This window comes from Agelaius tricolor, unplaced genomic scaffold, assembly GCF_023055355.1.
Source record: "Agelaius tricolor isolate 1412-34295 unplaced genomic scaffold, bAgeTri1.0.p SCAF_2, whole genome shotgun sequence".
Lineage (NCBI taxonomy): Eukaryota > Metazoa > Chordata > Aves > Passeriformes > Icteridae > Agelaius > Agelaius tricolor.
This window is the reverse complement of record NW_027269262.1, coordinates 65,253,955-65,268,015: the sequence shown is the minus strand read 5'-3', so window position 1 is coordinate 65,268,015 and position 14,061 is coordinate 65,253,955. Positions and strand designations below refer to the sequence as shown.

The 14,061-nt window shown below is 35.5% G+C and overlaps 1 long non-coding RNA gene across 1 annotated transcript in view; it reads left to right on the top strand.

Moving 5' to 3' along the window:
- The window catches only part of LOC139587241 (uncharacterized), a 31,877-nt gene extending 19,248 nt beyond the window's left edge, over positions 1-12,629 (top strand). The window contains exon 2 of the long non-coding RNA XR_011678348.1: positions 6,796-12,629. This is a non-coding gene — a long non-coding RNA (uncharacterized lncRNA). The remainder of the gene's footprint in view (positions 1-6,795) is intronic.
- The last annotated feature ends 1,432 nt before the right edge of the window (positions 12,630-14,061 follow it).

Below are 14,061 nucleotides of genomic sequence, written 5' to 3'. Positions count from 1 at the left end.
ATTTTCCACACATCTCCTTGACCTCATAAGGACAAGCCTGTGTCAGAAGAGGATCTTGCAAAAACAGTGCTCAGTGGTCTCTAATTAAATGAATATTTAAAACTAATATTTAAAAGAGTAACAAATGCAAAATTTAATGGCACATTTTACCAGAAATCAATTCTTTGCTTGTAAAGATGTTGACATCCTTGGGTCCACCCTCTTCACCCTCCCTTTTCTTGTGTTTAAGTATTATTGAAACAAAAAATTCCCAATGCTCATTCAAATTTATAATATGGTGAATGTTTTTAGCCATGGTGTCTTTATTGGTAGTGAAATATTGGTATATTTTTTGCTAATTTAATAGTAGAAATCAGTTTTCCTCTTGCTGTCAGGCGATGAATTTTTGTTCTTCTATGCTGATCTCTCTGTTGATGTATTATGACATAGTCTGTCAACATGAACAGATACGTGAAAGGGAGATTGGGTGACTGAGACATGCAACCTGAATATGGCTCCTCTTCAATTTTAAGTGTATTATCATGTTTGGATACAGTCAGTAGAAATGTAAGCTTTTTTTTTTTCCTCTAAAGAAAGCTATTATTTTGAGGTAATTCAGGCAAAAGCAAAACAGGTGGACTATGACAAGGTCCTAAAAGAGGAATGAATGAGGTAACTCCAAAACATATGCACGTGAACGTAAAAAACTTTCACTTCTAAGTTATAGCCCCTTAAACCTAGCATTTGCAAAACACAAAAGTTTTTGTGTAAGAAGAACCAATCCAGGCTTATCTGATTGTTAAATGTTGCTATCTTTTCTTAAAAAAAAAATTAAATAATTCCACAAGCTTTACATGGTTTGTTGTCACAGATGTTTTTATTGTTTGGTGTTAGATATCTGGATTACATCAAGTAGGTGATTACTATGTCAGCTAAAAAGGTCAAGTTCCCTACTTTTTATTTCAAATCATCATAAAGAAACCTTTCTATAATGACACACTTGTCTATACTGTAGATCTCCCTCTACTCATTTTAAAAAAAGCTTCTATCTGATACATTGCTTAACACGAGAGAATTTCATATTTTGATAGTTAATAGTGTCAATATTCATTCTTGAGAGATGCCTGTGTACTGAAATAATTATTTTTTTCAAAGCAAATTTCTTATCAAAAGATCATATTTTATCATTAAAAATACACGATTTATTGCAATAAAATTATTAGAGTGATGTGCCATAAAAAACTTCTTAGATATTTTTTTCAGGTTGCTATTCTTAAGTTGTCTGACGTTACCATTCCATCTTAAAATTACAAGAATTCATAAGGTTGCTGTCTAATACCTAACTCTAAGGAAATCTTCATTTCAAATAAGCATGCATTTTGATTTGGGACATAGTCAAAAATCTTTAAAGATATATACATCAACTAATTTGTTAATCTTGTGCCACTTTTAGCATTTGTCACACATATAGACCAGGAAATTGGCTCCATCTCATTCTAGCTCTGTATTGAATTAAAAACCTCTACTGCAAAGAAGAGCATGATGTGGGGAAAGAATAAATTTAGTTCTTTCCTTAGTAATGCACATATATTTCCATACATTTCACATCCTAAGGGAGCCTGTGAACGCATTCAATAAATATAAAACTGTAATTCCAGGAAAAGAGAATTTTTATATTACAAATTTCAGATAGTACTTTGTTCTTAAAAGATCTGAAATTACAAACATCATTATGTTTTTTATTCTTTTACAAAATACAGGCTAGAGAAAAAAAATGGAGAGGCATTGAATTTTAGGGTCATCAGTATTTCTGAGGGTATTAGTTGACTTGGAACAAAAAATATATATTCTACAACGGCACTTGTAAATTAAGAAAATTGTGTCCAGCCCAACTAGTTCTACCTTACGTATGCTGAAATCAAAATCATATATGTAAGCATTTATATCAAACTATTGCCTATCTTCACCTTATATATTAAGGTCAGTGAAAAGAGCAGTTTATGGATAAAGGGCAATAATAAAGGGGTAGCCTTTAAACATGATTAGTTGGTGTCTATTAAAGATGTGTTAAAATGAAATATATACTGCAGGTGAAGGAAATTACTAACTCCTTCTAGGATGATGGACTTACTATATGTGTATTTCACTATCCCTTTAAAATATTTGTGAATTTGACTGCATTCTGAGGAGACAGAGCAATGTGGTAGATTTATGAGGGTCTGACGGAAACAGGGCTAGGAAAGATTATGGCATACTTGTTTAGAAAAACTGAGAACTGGAGGGTCCTGATTTACACTGACATATATCTAGATGAAACTATAGTTTGCAAATTGCCTAGAGGAGTTATCTTTTATTAAGTGTTTGATGGGTACAGAAATGTACCTGTCTATTCTATAACAGTCTAGGAATACCAACACAATATTTGCAAATACAATTTCAATATTTTTAGATTTTCTTAAATATTTTCATTTTTATGGTCACCTCACCCAACCATGTGCTGAGCTCCCAGAAGTACCTAACAACCCATATGGTTAGAGTTTTGTTGCATTATTTTGAATTCTTGAGATAGCATTGTGCTGAAATGTTCCCTGCACTGCAGGAGTAGGAGAGATCAAACCACAACTTAGGCACTTTTTACCTTTTTTAACAGCTTACCAACATATTTGACACTTTCTGCATCTTAACATTTAGAAAAAGATGTTAAAAACCCAACATTCACAATTAATGCACTTCCAAAGGCTTTCAAGTTCGTGACTTCACTGTGATGCCACTACATATGTTTAGTTTGAAATTAAACAAGGAGTAACAGACAAAGCATGCAGTTTTACCAAGCACTGTAAGATTTCTTGCAAAGAAAGCCTGAAAGATGGGTAAGTTTTCTACTCAGATCAACTTTCCTCATTTTATTCTGACTGATACAAGGTAGATGACTTGTCTAGGAGGAGGAGGTGGGGGGCAGGTTGGCTTTGCACGATAATTTTTGGTACATTAACTCCTCTTCCTTGAGGAGATGCTACTTTTTAATCTTATTTTAAATCATTATTATCATAGGGAAAATCTGTATTAGTCACTACAATCCTAGTCATATGTTATTAATGCAATTAAAATTGGTGTTTACTGATGCTTTAGCAACAAAATGATGAATTTAATATCAATTTAACAATGGATGATGATATGCATCCAAGTTCTGTCAGCATTTTTTCAAGCCAGGTGAATGCATTCTACAAATATTAGGCAATATTTTGCATAACAATCCACCTATTAAATGGGAAGTTTTGTCAAGCATGTATGTGCAGTTGGTCACCAATTATATATTTACATTTTTTTCCCACAAAAATGTGGAAACAGGATTAGAATATTTTAAAGAGTTCACAGGCTTCTAATAATGACATAGAGCACATTATCTGTTACTGTAAGCTTTTGATCAGCAATAGAGAAAATAAAGTTTATGACTAGACAACTATTTATACTTTCATTATGAATATATGTTCTGTGCATTGATAGCTTTAACAAAGTTTTTCTAGTGTTGTACCATTGTATGAAGAGCTGTACGTTTGTGATAAGCCACATGCCCTGACCCATTTTCATCAGTAACTTGCATGGTTTTCTTAAATCATTAACTTATCAGATCTGGGTAGGGATGTCTGGATCTTTCTGGATGTTTGTATAGTGCCTAGCATAATATAATGTGTACTGGAATATAAGGAAATAATTGGCACTTGTTAGTTATAAGCAGCACTTGTTAGCATAGGCTTTCTAGCATGCCAACAAGCAATTAACCTCAGCATCAGTCAATCACCTTTTCCTAGTTAACTCTCATTACACTTTGAGGACAGCTGCCATCTTCTCGTGGAAAAATACATGTAACTGTGCCCCTGACTGTCATGCGAGTTTCAGACCAGTGTAACTTTATTCTATCCAAAAGAATTAGAGCTTTCTAAATAGTAGGGTAATCAAGAAAATTATTTTTCTTCCATGACTGTAAATTAGGAGTAAGTGCACCTAATTCATTGGTGCTGCATCTGTTTAAAACTGTGGCACTGAAATTGGAATCAATCTTTTCTTTCTGTACCTAAGAGGTGAAAGAGTAGTACTGTACGTAAGTCAATCAATGCAATGATGTTGCTTAGCAATGTAAATGCAAAAGAGTAGATTGCTGATGCCAAGAAATTTGCACCCACATATTGCACCTGTCAGTAAATGGGAGTTTGCATTGCAACTGCACTGCAGTGTGGAATTATTGCCCTAATTAGAGACTTCTTCATCTCTATTAGGTATGCCTGAAAAGACAATATGGTGAGGTTTTCTTATTAGCTCATCATTGCTATGGGTGGCAGGAGTAACTGGTTTTGTTTGTTTTTACTCTTTTTGCTTGTTTTTTTGGTTGTTTTTTTTTTTTTAAACAGCAAACACTTCAAATCAATTTTTGGTAGGAGTAGATGACCAGAAGAGAATTTCTGTGTGCTATTTGTGTAGAAGAGAGAGGTTGACGGTGGGTTAATAAAACTGTTTATTCCCATTTCCCTACACGTAAGCGTGATTTTCTTGGAAGAAAGGTATGGAAGAGCTGAACTGTGATTTAAAGCACATCATTTTATTTCAATAGCAGGAAGCAACTTCCATAAATGACAACTTTTTTTCTTTTGATAACTCCAGTAAAATACAGAGATGACACCTGTATGAAGCATTATTTTTAGAAAGAGGGACTGGGACACTTCTTCTCCCTTGACTATCAAAATGACATATAAATATCATTTCTTTTACTTTTTCTGTGAGTTTTGTGACTTGTGCCTTGGTGTGTGACTGCGATGTGCTTTTTTTGTTGACAGATGTGAATAAGGTATAGAGAGTACTAAATAAAAGCTGCCTGGTCCAAATAGGCAGCAATATGCAGCGCAACTTAAGGAAAAACAAACAAAAAATCCAAACCAAACCAAAAACCCCAACCAATAACAAAAACTCCCCACAAAAGGAAACCAAACCCAACCAACCAACAAAGCACAAAAATAAAAAAAATAAAAAAAGAAAAAAAAAGAAAAATAAGAGATTCACTGTAGACTTATTTCTTCCTGGTCAGTACATTCGGGAATAAACTGAAAAATATGGAGTATTTTTCCAGTGAGTGATGAAAACAAAAGAAGGAGAAAGTTGAGGCCTGTAAGGTATTTTAATTTAAGAGTTTTACATATTCTATTCTGAATAAATCTTTCAATTATGAATCGCAGTCTATCCAGCTTAGGTAAGAAAACCGTAGAATAGGAGTTTCTTTTTTGTTTTACAGAACTTTAGCTATTATTGCTTAACATTTTCTGTGTTTTGCTGACTGAAATTCTTTGGGGAATGTTTAAAGAATGGACTTTTTAGTGGATTTCTTTGGGGTATTCTTTTCAAATAGTCACTCTTGAAATCATCCTGAGGCATCTTTGGATCTTAAGTCACTTTATACTGTATTAAGTCACTGTCTAAAGTTCCTACTAGTAGCTGGGAATTACCTTAGCGATATTAGCCACTTTTCAAATGGAAAAGTGAAGTGAAAAAGTTCTATGATAGCAAAATATAACTAGATTTAACTTGGTTGTTGATAATATGTTTTCTTCTAACTGTATCTTTGTTATCTCTAAGGGAGTTAACAATCATAAAATTTTCATCTTGCCCTAAGCATCTGATTGCTTTATTTGGTACCAGAATTTACAATCCCAGAGCAATCCCTACCCTCTTTGATGAGTCACATACTTGCATTTGTTGGGTACACCCTGGCTGGGTTGGGTGAGGGAGTGGCCCCACAAGCAGCTCCACTGGCAGCTCTGAAGGAGCAGTAACCTGCATCTGGGCTGTGGCATTAAGCTAGAACAGACTGAAACTGCTTCCTTCAGTAGCTGGCACTGTTATGCTAGAAAGCATAGCCGGGCTGTACCTATACAAAATATAAACTCATGCCAATGCAGGAACACAAGATACTGCAGGATCATGAAACAACTGTTTCTTTTTTAAATGTTACATAAACCTCATGGCGCAACTGTGGTAGAATAGGAAGCTATAGGAAGCTATTTTTCATGTGTAACTATTATGTGCCTCGGGAGAGCAAAATGTTTTTCACTATATTTCTGCTTAAACTATTAAGGACACTACTGGAAAAATTCTTAAAAGGAAACTGGATTATTTGGATTAAAATATTTTTAGTAGTCTGATAATTATGTAAGAACATGAAGAAATGTGAAGGGAAGCAGAACCATGTAAAGCAGAAGGGAGTGTACTCACTGGTAAAAATGAGGTGAGAAAATGTTATGTTTTGGTATAAAACATGTTTCCTGGTAGTACTTTTGCTGAAATCAGCATTATGAAGCAGACCTATGATGATAATTAGTTATGTAAACTCATAATGCAAACTTGCAGTGTGTTGCAAGCCTGGTAAATTTGTTAACTTTGTTTTTTTTAGACTAGACTTTGCTCATATTTAAAATGATAGATACAGGGGGAATAGGACAATTCTTTCTTTGTTTTGACTCAATAACTGTTCTATTGCCTTTTTGCCTGGTGAGTTAGAGAATCATTTTGGCCATTTAACTTGTATCTGCAGTATGTTCATGTAGTGCAACATAGTTTTGCCTCTTGGTTATTAAGACCAGCCACCATAAAAATCCATTTTAACTGGTGACTTAAGAAATGTTTCCTTGTCAATAAACATGAACTTGTAGCCTTGGTCATCTCTGATGACTAAAATATATGGTTGCAAAACATGAAATGGTATTAATTATTCAGTCTAAGTGCTCTATTCTGATATTTTTTTGTACTTACACACACATTTTCTTTTCCTAGGTATCTTTTTAGTGCTGAAATGGACACACTAATTGGGAACCACGTGGTAAGGAGCTCCTTCTAAAATACGCAGTAGCACATTTACTGGAATTTAACAGGCTGTGTACTTTAAAGCCTCTCCTGCCTGTAATCCTGTGAACAAACCTTGCAAGTCACAGTGCCAGCTCGAGATGCAGCACAGCACAGAACTGCAGCCCTGGAACAGCCCCCACCATGGCAAGGGACAGAAGGGAGACGCTGACCTGCAACGGGACCAGAGACCTCGCTACCAGGATTTGCTCACGGTTTTGCTTCTGGCAACTCGCATTTCCATTTTTCTCAAAGCTTCTACATCTGTGTCATCACACAAAGCCCCACGAGTGATGGCAGAGCAAACTGTAGCCTTCATTTTCAAGTTCGAAGAGAAAAAATTATTTACATGTTTAAATCCCAGAACTGGATGTCCAGAGGTCACTCTTTGTTGGCCATTGCTATGAACCATTAAGGCTTCCCAAAACTCAAAAAGAAATGGGACATAGTCAGGGGCGGAAAAATCTCATTGTTTAAAATTTCCTTAAATTCCATTTCATTGTATTATATGATTTTTGTCCTATCAGAGGTATATGAAAGATGGGATGTTTCTATCATTGCTTGCATGAATGACTACTCAAATTGACTGTCAGAGCTTGCAGGACCAATCTTTGACCCTTCTTAGGTTTGTTTTAAACTGAAGGAAATTATCTTTTAATTGATTAGGACTTTAGGCTATTTTTAAAGGAAAATTATTGATTCGTGCAATGAATTTTACTGCTTAATCAGCCTTCCACCTCAGTATTTATATATATTTTTGGTTACAAATTTAGATAAATGTTTAACTATGTGTTTTAATGCTGGCCTGCCTTTTTTTTCCCCTTTCCTGTTTAAGACAGGTTTTTCTGAATCAAACCCTTGAATTTAGTGACAATTAGTACAATTTCCAGACACATCAGCAAGAGTTTCTGTACTAAGTGTGGGAATGTAAATGTTAAGAGGAAGCACAAGTAATGACTTTTTTTCCATTCACAAAGGAAGCACTAAGACATTAAAGTTACTCAACAGAAATTAATAAATGCAGCCTGGGAAGCTATTATTTTTCCAAACTGTGAAAAGATCTCTGAAATAATAAAGATAAAATGCAACAAAAACCTGGAGAAACTGTCTAATTTTCTTAAAAAATAATAGGAAACAAAAAAAAAAGGCATTTCACAGTGAAGAAAATCTTCAGGCAGGGGAAAAAAAGATTTGTTTGGCAGAGTGTTAGGGTCGCTTGAAAGAAAAATTCAGGGCCTGTTCTTTGCTGCTACTTCAGAAGTGTGTTGGGCATTTAATCTTAGTTGCCCTGTCTGCAAATAGAAAATGATAATGCCCTTTTTGCAGTGTTGTACAGTCTCTAGAAGTTTCACAATGAAAGAGGGAAGCATTTCATAGGGTATTTAAAATTGCCTGTTGGACCTCATGTTTTTAAAATAAAAGTTTAGACTACACATCCTGGAGGAGATGGGTCTCTAGGGCAGTGCAGGCAATGTTTAAGTGGGGTATTTTTTTTGCTTCACTTTTTTTTTTTTTGTTGTTCTATTTTTTAAACTGTTTAATGGACTGATTTTTGGTATCCTCTCTGGAACATACAGGTCTCTGGAGACTGATAGAAATGAGGTTTGCTGGGAATAAGAGAGGCGTCTTTAGGAGATCCCATCATCATCAGAATTCTGTCATCATCACAAAAACTTGAAATTAGTATGGCCCATATCTTAGTATTTCAGCTTCTAAACTTTCAGCAACATTTTGTCTGGCTAACATCTTAAATGCCATGGCTTTCCTATTAGATAAGCAGGCTGATTTCATTACTATTTCTTGACAGAACAAGATTAAAAAAAAAAAAAAAAGACTTGTGAATCTCCTGTAGAGAATTTTGGTGACAGAAACAGAACTGCTGTTATATGGCTGTACATATTTTATGATACAGAAAAGGAAATTAACAGGAAATTAGTAGAATTTCTACAGGAATCTTTAGAAAATCAATGTAAATATAAAATACAACAAGCAAATGGCATCTCCACAGTTTATTCTGGCAGCACTAATCACGTTTATTCTGACAACGGGCAAGGAGTGTGCCCAGGGTGGTGTCTCCTGACCCCTGCCCCATGTTGCCAGCCTTTAGCTCTGCTCTGGTGTGGCTGTTGTCACCACAGAGCTATGCAATGGGGCTGTGCAGTTTTGTCCCCTGGCATATCCCATATCCTGACCCTGAGTGTAGCCCCGTGCTCTTGCAGTCATTCTTGAAATGTGTTCTGGCCTGGAGCAAGGGCCCAAGTTTACAGGGCCAGAGACATAGGAAGCCCCACAATTTGACTCCTGTCTGAAACTTTCAGCATTTATGCTAGGAAAGGTAATTAACAAAGCAGATACAGAATTAAGATGTTTTATCATAATATCAAAAGCAAGAATGCAACATTTTTCTGTTTAGGTAATCAGTGAAGGGACAACAGTGTCTGTTACCTGCAATTTTGCCAGTGGTAAGTGCCAGCTAAGAGCTGAAGCACAGATGTATGAAATGCTTGTTATTTATCACTGACATGCTCACAAGATGCCACCAAATGTATCAGGCTCTACTATAATAGAAGAAACCATAATTGCTTTGTGATAAAAATGGATATGTTATAATTGTTGGTGAATTAAAGACTCAAAAAGAGATTAACCTTTGATAACAATTTGTTATCTGTCTTTAATTAAATCCAGAGTGATTTAAATAAATAAGAGCATCTTTAGGGCTTATGTTTTCATTGTGAAAATGACTAATTTGTGCATGTCGTTATTTCAAGCTACTTTAACTGCATTACTTGCATAAGTTCAAGAAGCAGAATTTCATTCCATCTGGTGATTATTTACTTTAATTAATCATACAGTCAAAAAACATAGAATTAAAAAAATAATTACTAAAAACCTGTTTGAACCTAATAGAGAAGTTTAGGTGACTATATATGTCCATATGGAACCTGAAAATTTCAACACACTTCAAAAAATGAATAGAGAAAACAGTCAGGGAGCTAAAAATCCTGTGATTTCCTCAAAAAGCCTATTTTTGCTACTATTTCAACAGATTTATGTATAAAGAATAGATGTATATAAACTGCTTTTGAAGATATTTTTATTTTTTAAAAAAAAGTAATGTGTTATGTGTTCTACTGAGATGGAAGCGGTTTACTTTCACTGCACTCTGGACCTCTGACCCAAGTTAAATACACAAGGGGACCTAGTATGTTAATTAAAGGATCAAAAAAAGTTTCCAATTGGTTATATTAGGTCTGTCAGTGAAACATTTTTGGACTTAAGGAGATGTGTGACTCACCTGAGGACGAGGCATGTTAAATCATTTACAGGTTGGGCACTTTCCAAATCATGAGTGCTATCATTCTGATACCCTTAAAAACCACTAAGTTGACTTGCAGACCATTACCTTCTATCAGGAAATTACTCAGAAGCCTCACTGGATCAGCAGCAAGCCTACAAGTGTACTTCTCTACAGTGGGACATGACCACCCTGTCTCCTGTCTTGGACATGAAAGCCATATGATAAATAATAATAACAATAACAAAACCAATAACAGTAATAAATACCTAATATTTAACAAATAAAAAGTCTTAATAATTTGGTATCTATCTAATATACTAAAATTCAGAATTATTAATGCTGGCAAAAAGTAGCAGAGTGCATCCCAAAAAAGTGATTTTTGCTGTGTTGTTACAGATGTTCCAACTATGCAAACAACAGGTTGCAATGCTATACTTTTAAAACTCCAGTGGTATGAAAATGTGCACATGTGCACAGCAGATCACTGGTTATTGCAGTAAAGGCAGTCTCTGCTTCTGCTATACATTTTCCCTGCTGATATGCTCTTTTTTTTTTTTTTGAGGTTGTCATATGGTATAACACTTTTACTACTTGACTCCTCCCACTTTTCTTCAAACCACATCCTGATTTTTGGCCCCAGAAACTAAACATATGCACAACTTACAGAACAACACATGATATTGTTTCTGTATAACATCATACCAGCTGGGATATAAATTCTTACAGACAATTTTATGTGAATGAAAAATACCTACATTAAGACATTTTCCATAGTTGTGCAATACATACCACAGTAGAGCATATGGTTTAGAGTCAGAGATCCTCACTTAGAATTATAACAAAAGTCTCAAGTCAGGCCACAGATCTTCAGACGGTGTAATTTTGAATAGATCATCCTAATTTATTTCTATTTTATTTCTTACTACTTCTATTCTGTTTTGGATTTCTGGAATCCAAACTCAGCTAGTTTGTGGGCATATTTAAGACCTTTAAATTTTATCTATTTCATTCATTTGGTATCAAGTCAAATAAAATTATCATTTAACTAAGGAGTAGGTAATTTATGATGAAATTTTAACTTGTATCACAATTTGAAGATATGCCAATAGGCATGACTCCTCATTTTTGGGAAGTATATTTCATACATATTTTCATTAGTAAAAAACTATTTTTTTCTGATCTTTCAGTGTTGTTTGTTTATGTATGTATGTATCTATGTATGTATGTATGCATGTATGAATTTATTTATTTATTTATGTGGGGCAATGGTGGAAGTGGTTGGGTGGTTGTTACATTCCCCTTCAGGATAAAGAATCTGCGTGTGAGGCTTTTCTCCCACGATCTATAAACTTTAATCAAGTCATACTCAGCCCTCCTTTTTAATAATCAAAGACATTGAGTTTATGCTTTCACAGCAAATAATTTTCTTCTGCTCTTAAATGAATTTTAAATGCAATTTTGTGAAGTCTCCATTTTTTTCCCACCATTCTCATTAAAATATGGACAACAGATCCGTGGGAATTATTCCAACAATTGCATCAGCATTCAAGGATTACATTTTCTGTTCATGCAGCTTCATGGTGGGAGCTCATGTTGGGTTGCTGATCCACCATGGCCCCTAAATCCTTGTAGAGTTGAGGCACTCCCTGTCACCATACCCCATTTCTGGGGGGGTGAAATCCATTTGTATTATGTTTAACTATGCATTCATGTCTCCTAAGATGCTCATCTCTTGCAATGGATCTAGCTGATAAAGAAATCTCTTCCTTGGTTTCATAACGATGTTCTCACTGAGGAATCTTTCTGTCATCCTCGGATCCTTAGCATGGTAGTTTGTACTTGCACCTCTGGGTCACTGCTGGGAATACTGAATAGCACTGGGCCTAGTAAAGGTGCCTGCTGGATACAATTAGAAACAATTCAATATAATTTTTCTTTTTAATGTATCCTTTGATGACCTGCTAGCCAGCTCTTGATTGAAATTGTCTACATTGATGCTATGTAGCAGAACTTTTATTTTCTTAAGAAAATTATCTTGCAGCATTTACAAACTTTTATTATGCATTTATCAATTAAACAAAAAGAAGAAAAGCATCCAATGGACAGGTGAAAAAAATCTGTTTGCCACATAGCAGACAAAACACTCAGGATTAAAATTCTTCAATTTTCTCTGCACATGTAACTTCATTTCAGAACATTTCATACATAAATAATACTGTTCATCTTTCAGAACTGGAAGGATTCTGACTTGCCTGACATATCTATCTCAAAATGTGTAAGGGATTTCTGAATTTATTGGAACCACCTCTGAGAAGCTTACAGGACTGATGCCAGACACTGGTGCATGCGCTTTCCTCAGTTGTATTTAAGATGTTTTGCCAACAGTTTGTCTCTCAGATTATGGTTTATAATTTGCCACAAAACCCAAATTCATAAAATTAAATAAATATTCTTAATTAATTCTTAATCCACCTTTTGGCAGACATATCTTGTTTTCATTTCTTTCTGTAAAAGCAGCAACACTGCATCTACTATGTTGGCAGATAGAGGTACGTCCAGAATCCTCCCAAAATTTTAGTATTGTCATAGTCTTCCTCCTTCTCACCCCCCAGTATTTAATGTGCCTGAAAGGTGTTTGCATTTTTCCAAGTAAAGAAAAAGGAGGGAGTAAACTTTAAAATGAGTCAACTAATTTAAAATGTCTCCCTTTCTTCCTCTGGACCTTTCTCTCTTCTGGAAGAATGTTCTGGTGAAATTTATTAGAAAGACATTTCCAAGCAGTTTATTCATTTTAAAGCAAATCTAAAGCTTTTGGATTTATTGGACTTTTCTGTCTTTGTGTAAGTTGAATATCACAGCTAATAGCACTGTAATAATTACATGTCATTTTCTTCATCCTCTTTGTGCACTGCCAATCTGCAAAGGTGTCTCATTTCACACATCATTTGTGACGTCCTCTGGTAATGCCACATATTTTGGGGAATAGCTGGTGAATGTAGTCATAAATCTCCATTTTGAGATGTCTAGTTCCAGATTCTGGACCCAATTCCATAATTATTCAAAGCACAGAGTTCTTGGTGAAGTCAATGGGCCAACAAGACCCATTGAGATCAGATCCCAAGAGAAGGAGTACAGGTAACCAAAATAAAGTTCAGGACTGTAGGGTTTCCCAGTCCTTCAGCCAGACTGCAGTGGCCACAGCCCAGTGTAGGAAAGAGGGTTCCCCTATTTGTCTGCAGCTAGTGACCCATGGGGTCACTGCAACAGGAGGGAATTGGGGCTGGTGTGGCACTCTGGACAGTCTTACCACATTACGGACAGATAGCAAGCTATTCTGATGGTCCTACTCCATGCAAGACAGCTACTGCAAAGGAACACTGCTAATTCCTACTGAGGCAAAGCAACCACAATTCCGCAGTGATCCAGACCTGACTTCGACACAGAGACAGCTTGCGAAATTGAAAAACAGGAATAAACCAAAAAGTACTATATGTGTCTGAGAAATCTTATCAAGCCTGGCAGAGATATTTATTGCTCACTGATGACTGAGAATCTCATCTTGCTCAGGGAGTAGTTGTGAGTTACTAATGGAGGAAAAATGTGGGGTGAGCAAAGAATGACAGTCTATGGCTGATTACTCTGATGTCATGCTTTGGGAAAAGCAGCCAGAAATGTGCAACTCATTCTGCTTTAGAATCAAAGGCACCTAATTACAATCTCATTTTGTTAAAACACAGTGCTAATGACTTGCTTGTGCAGTAGCTGGATAGCATATCAACTGCCATATAAGCTAAGTTTTTCCACTTTAACAATCCCAGTTATGGTATTTGACTGCCTGTGCTTTAACGTTCACCAGTTGTTGCTGCGTGTCACTGGAGAGGAGGGATGCAGCAGTTTAC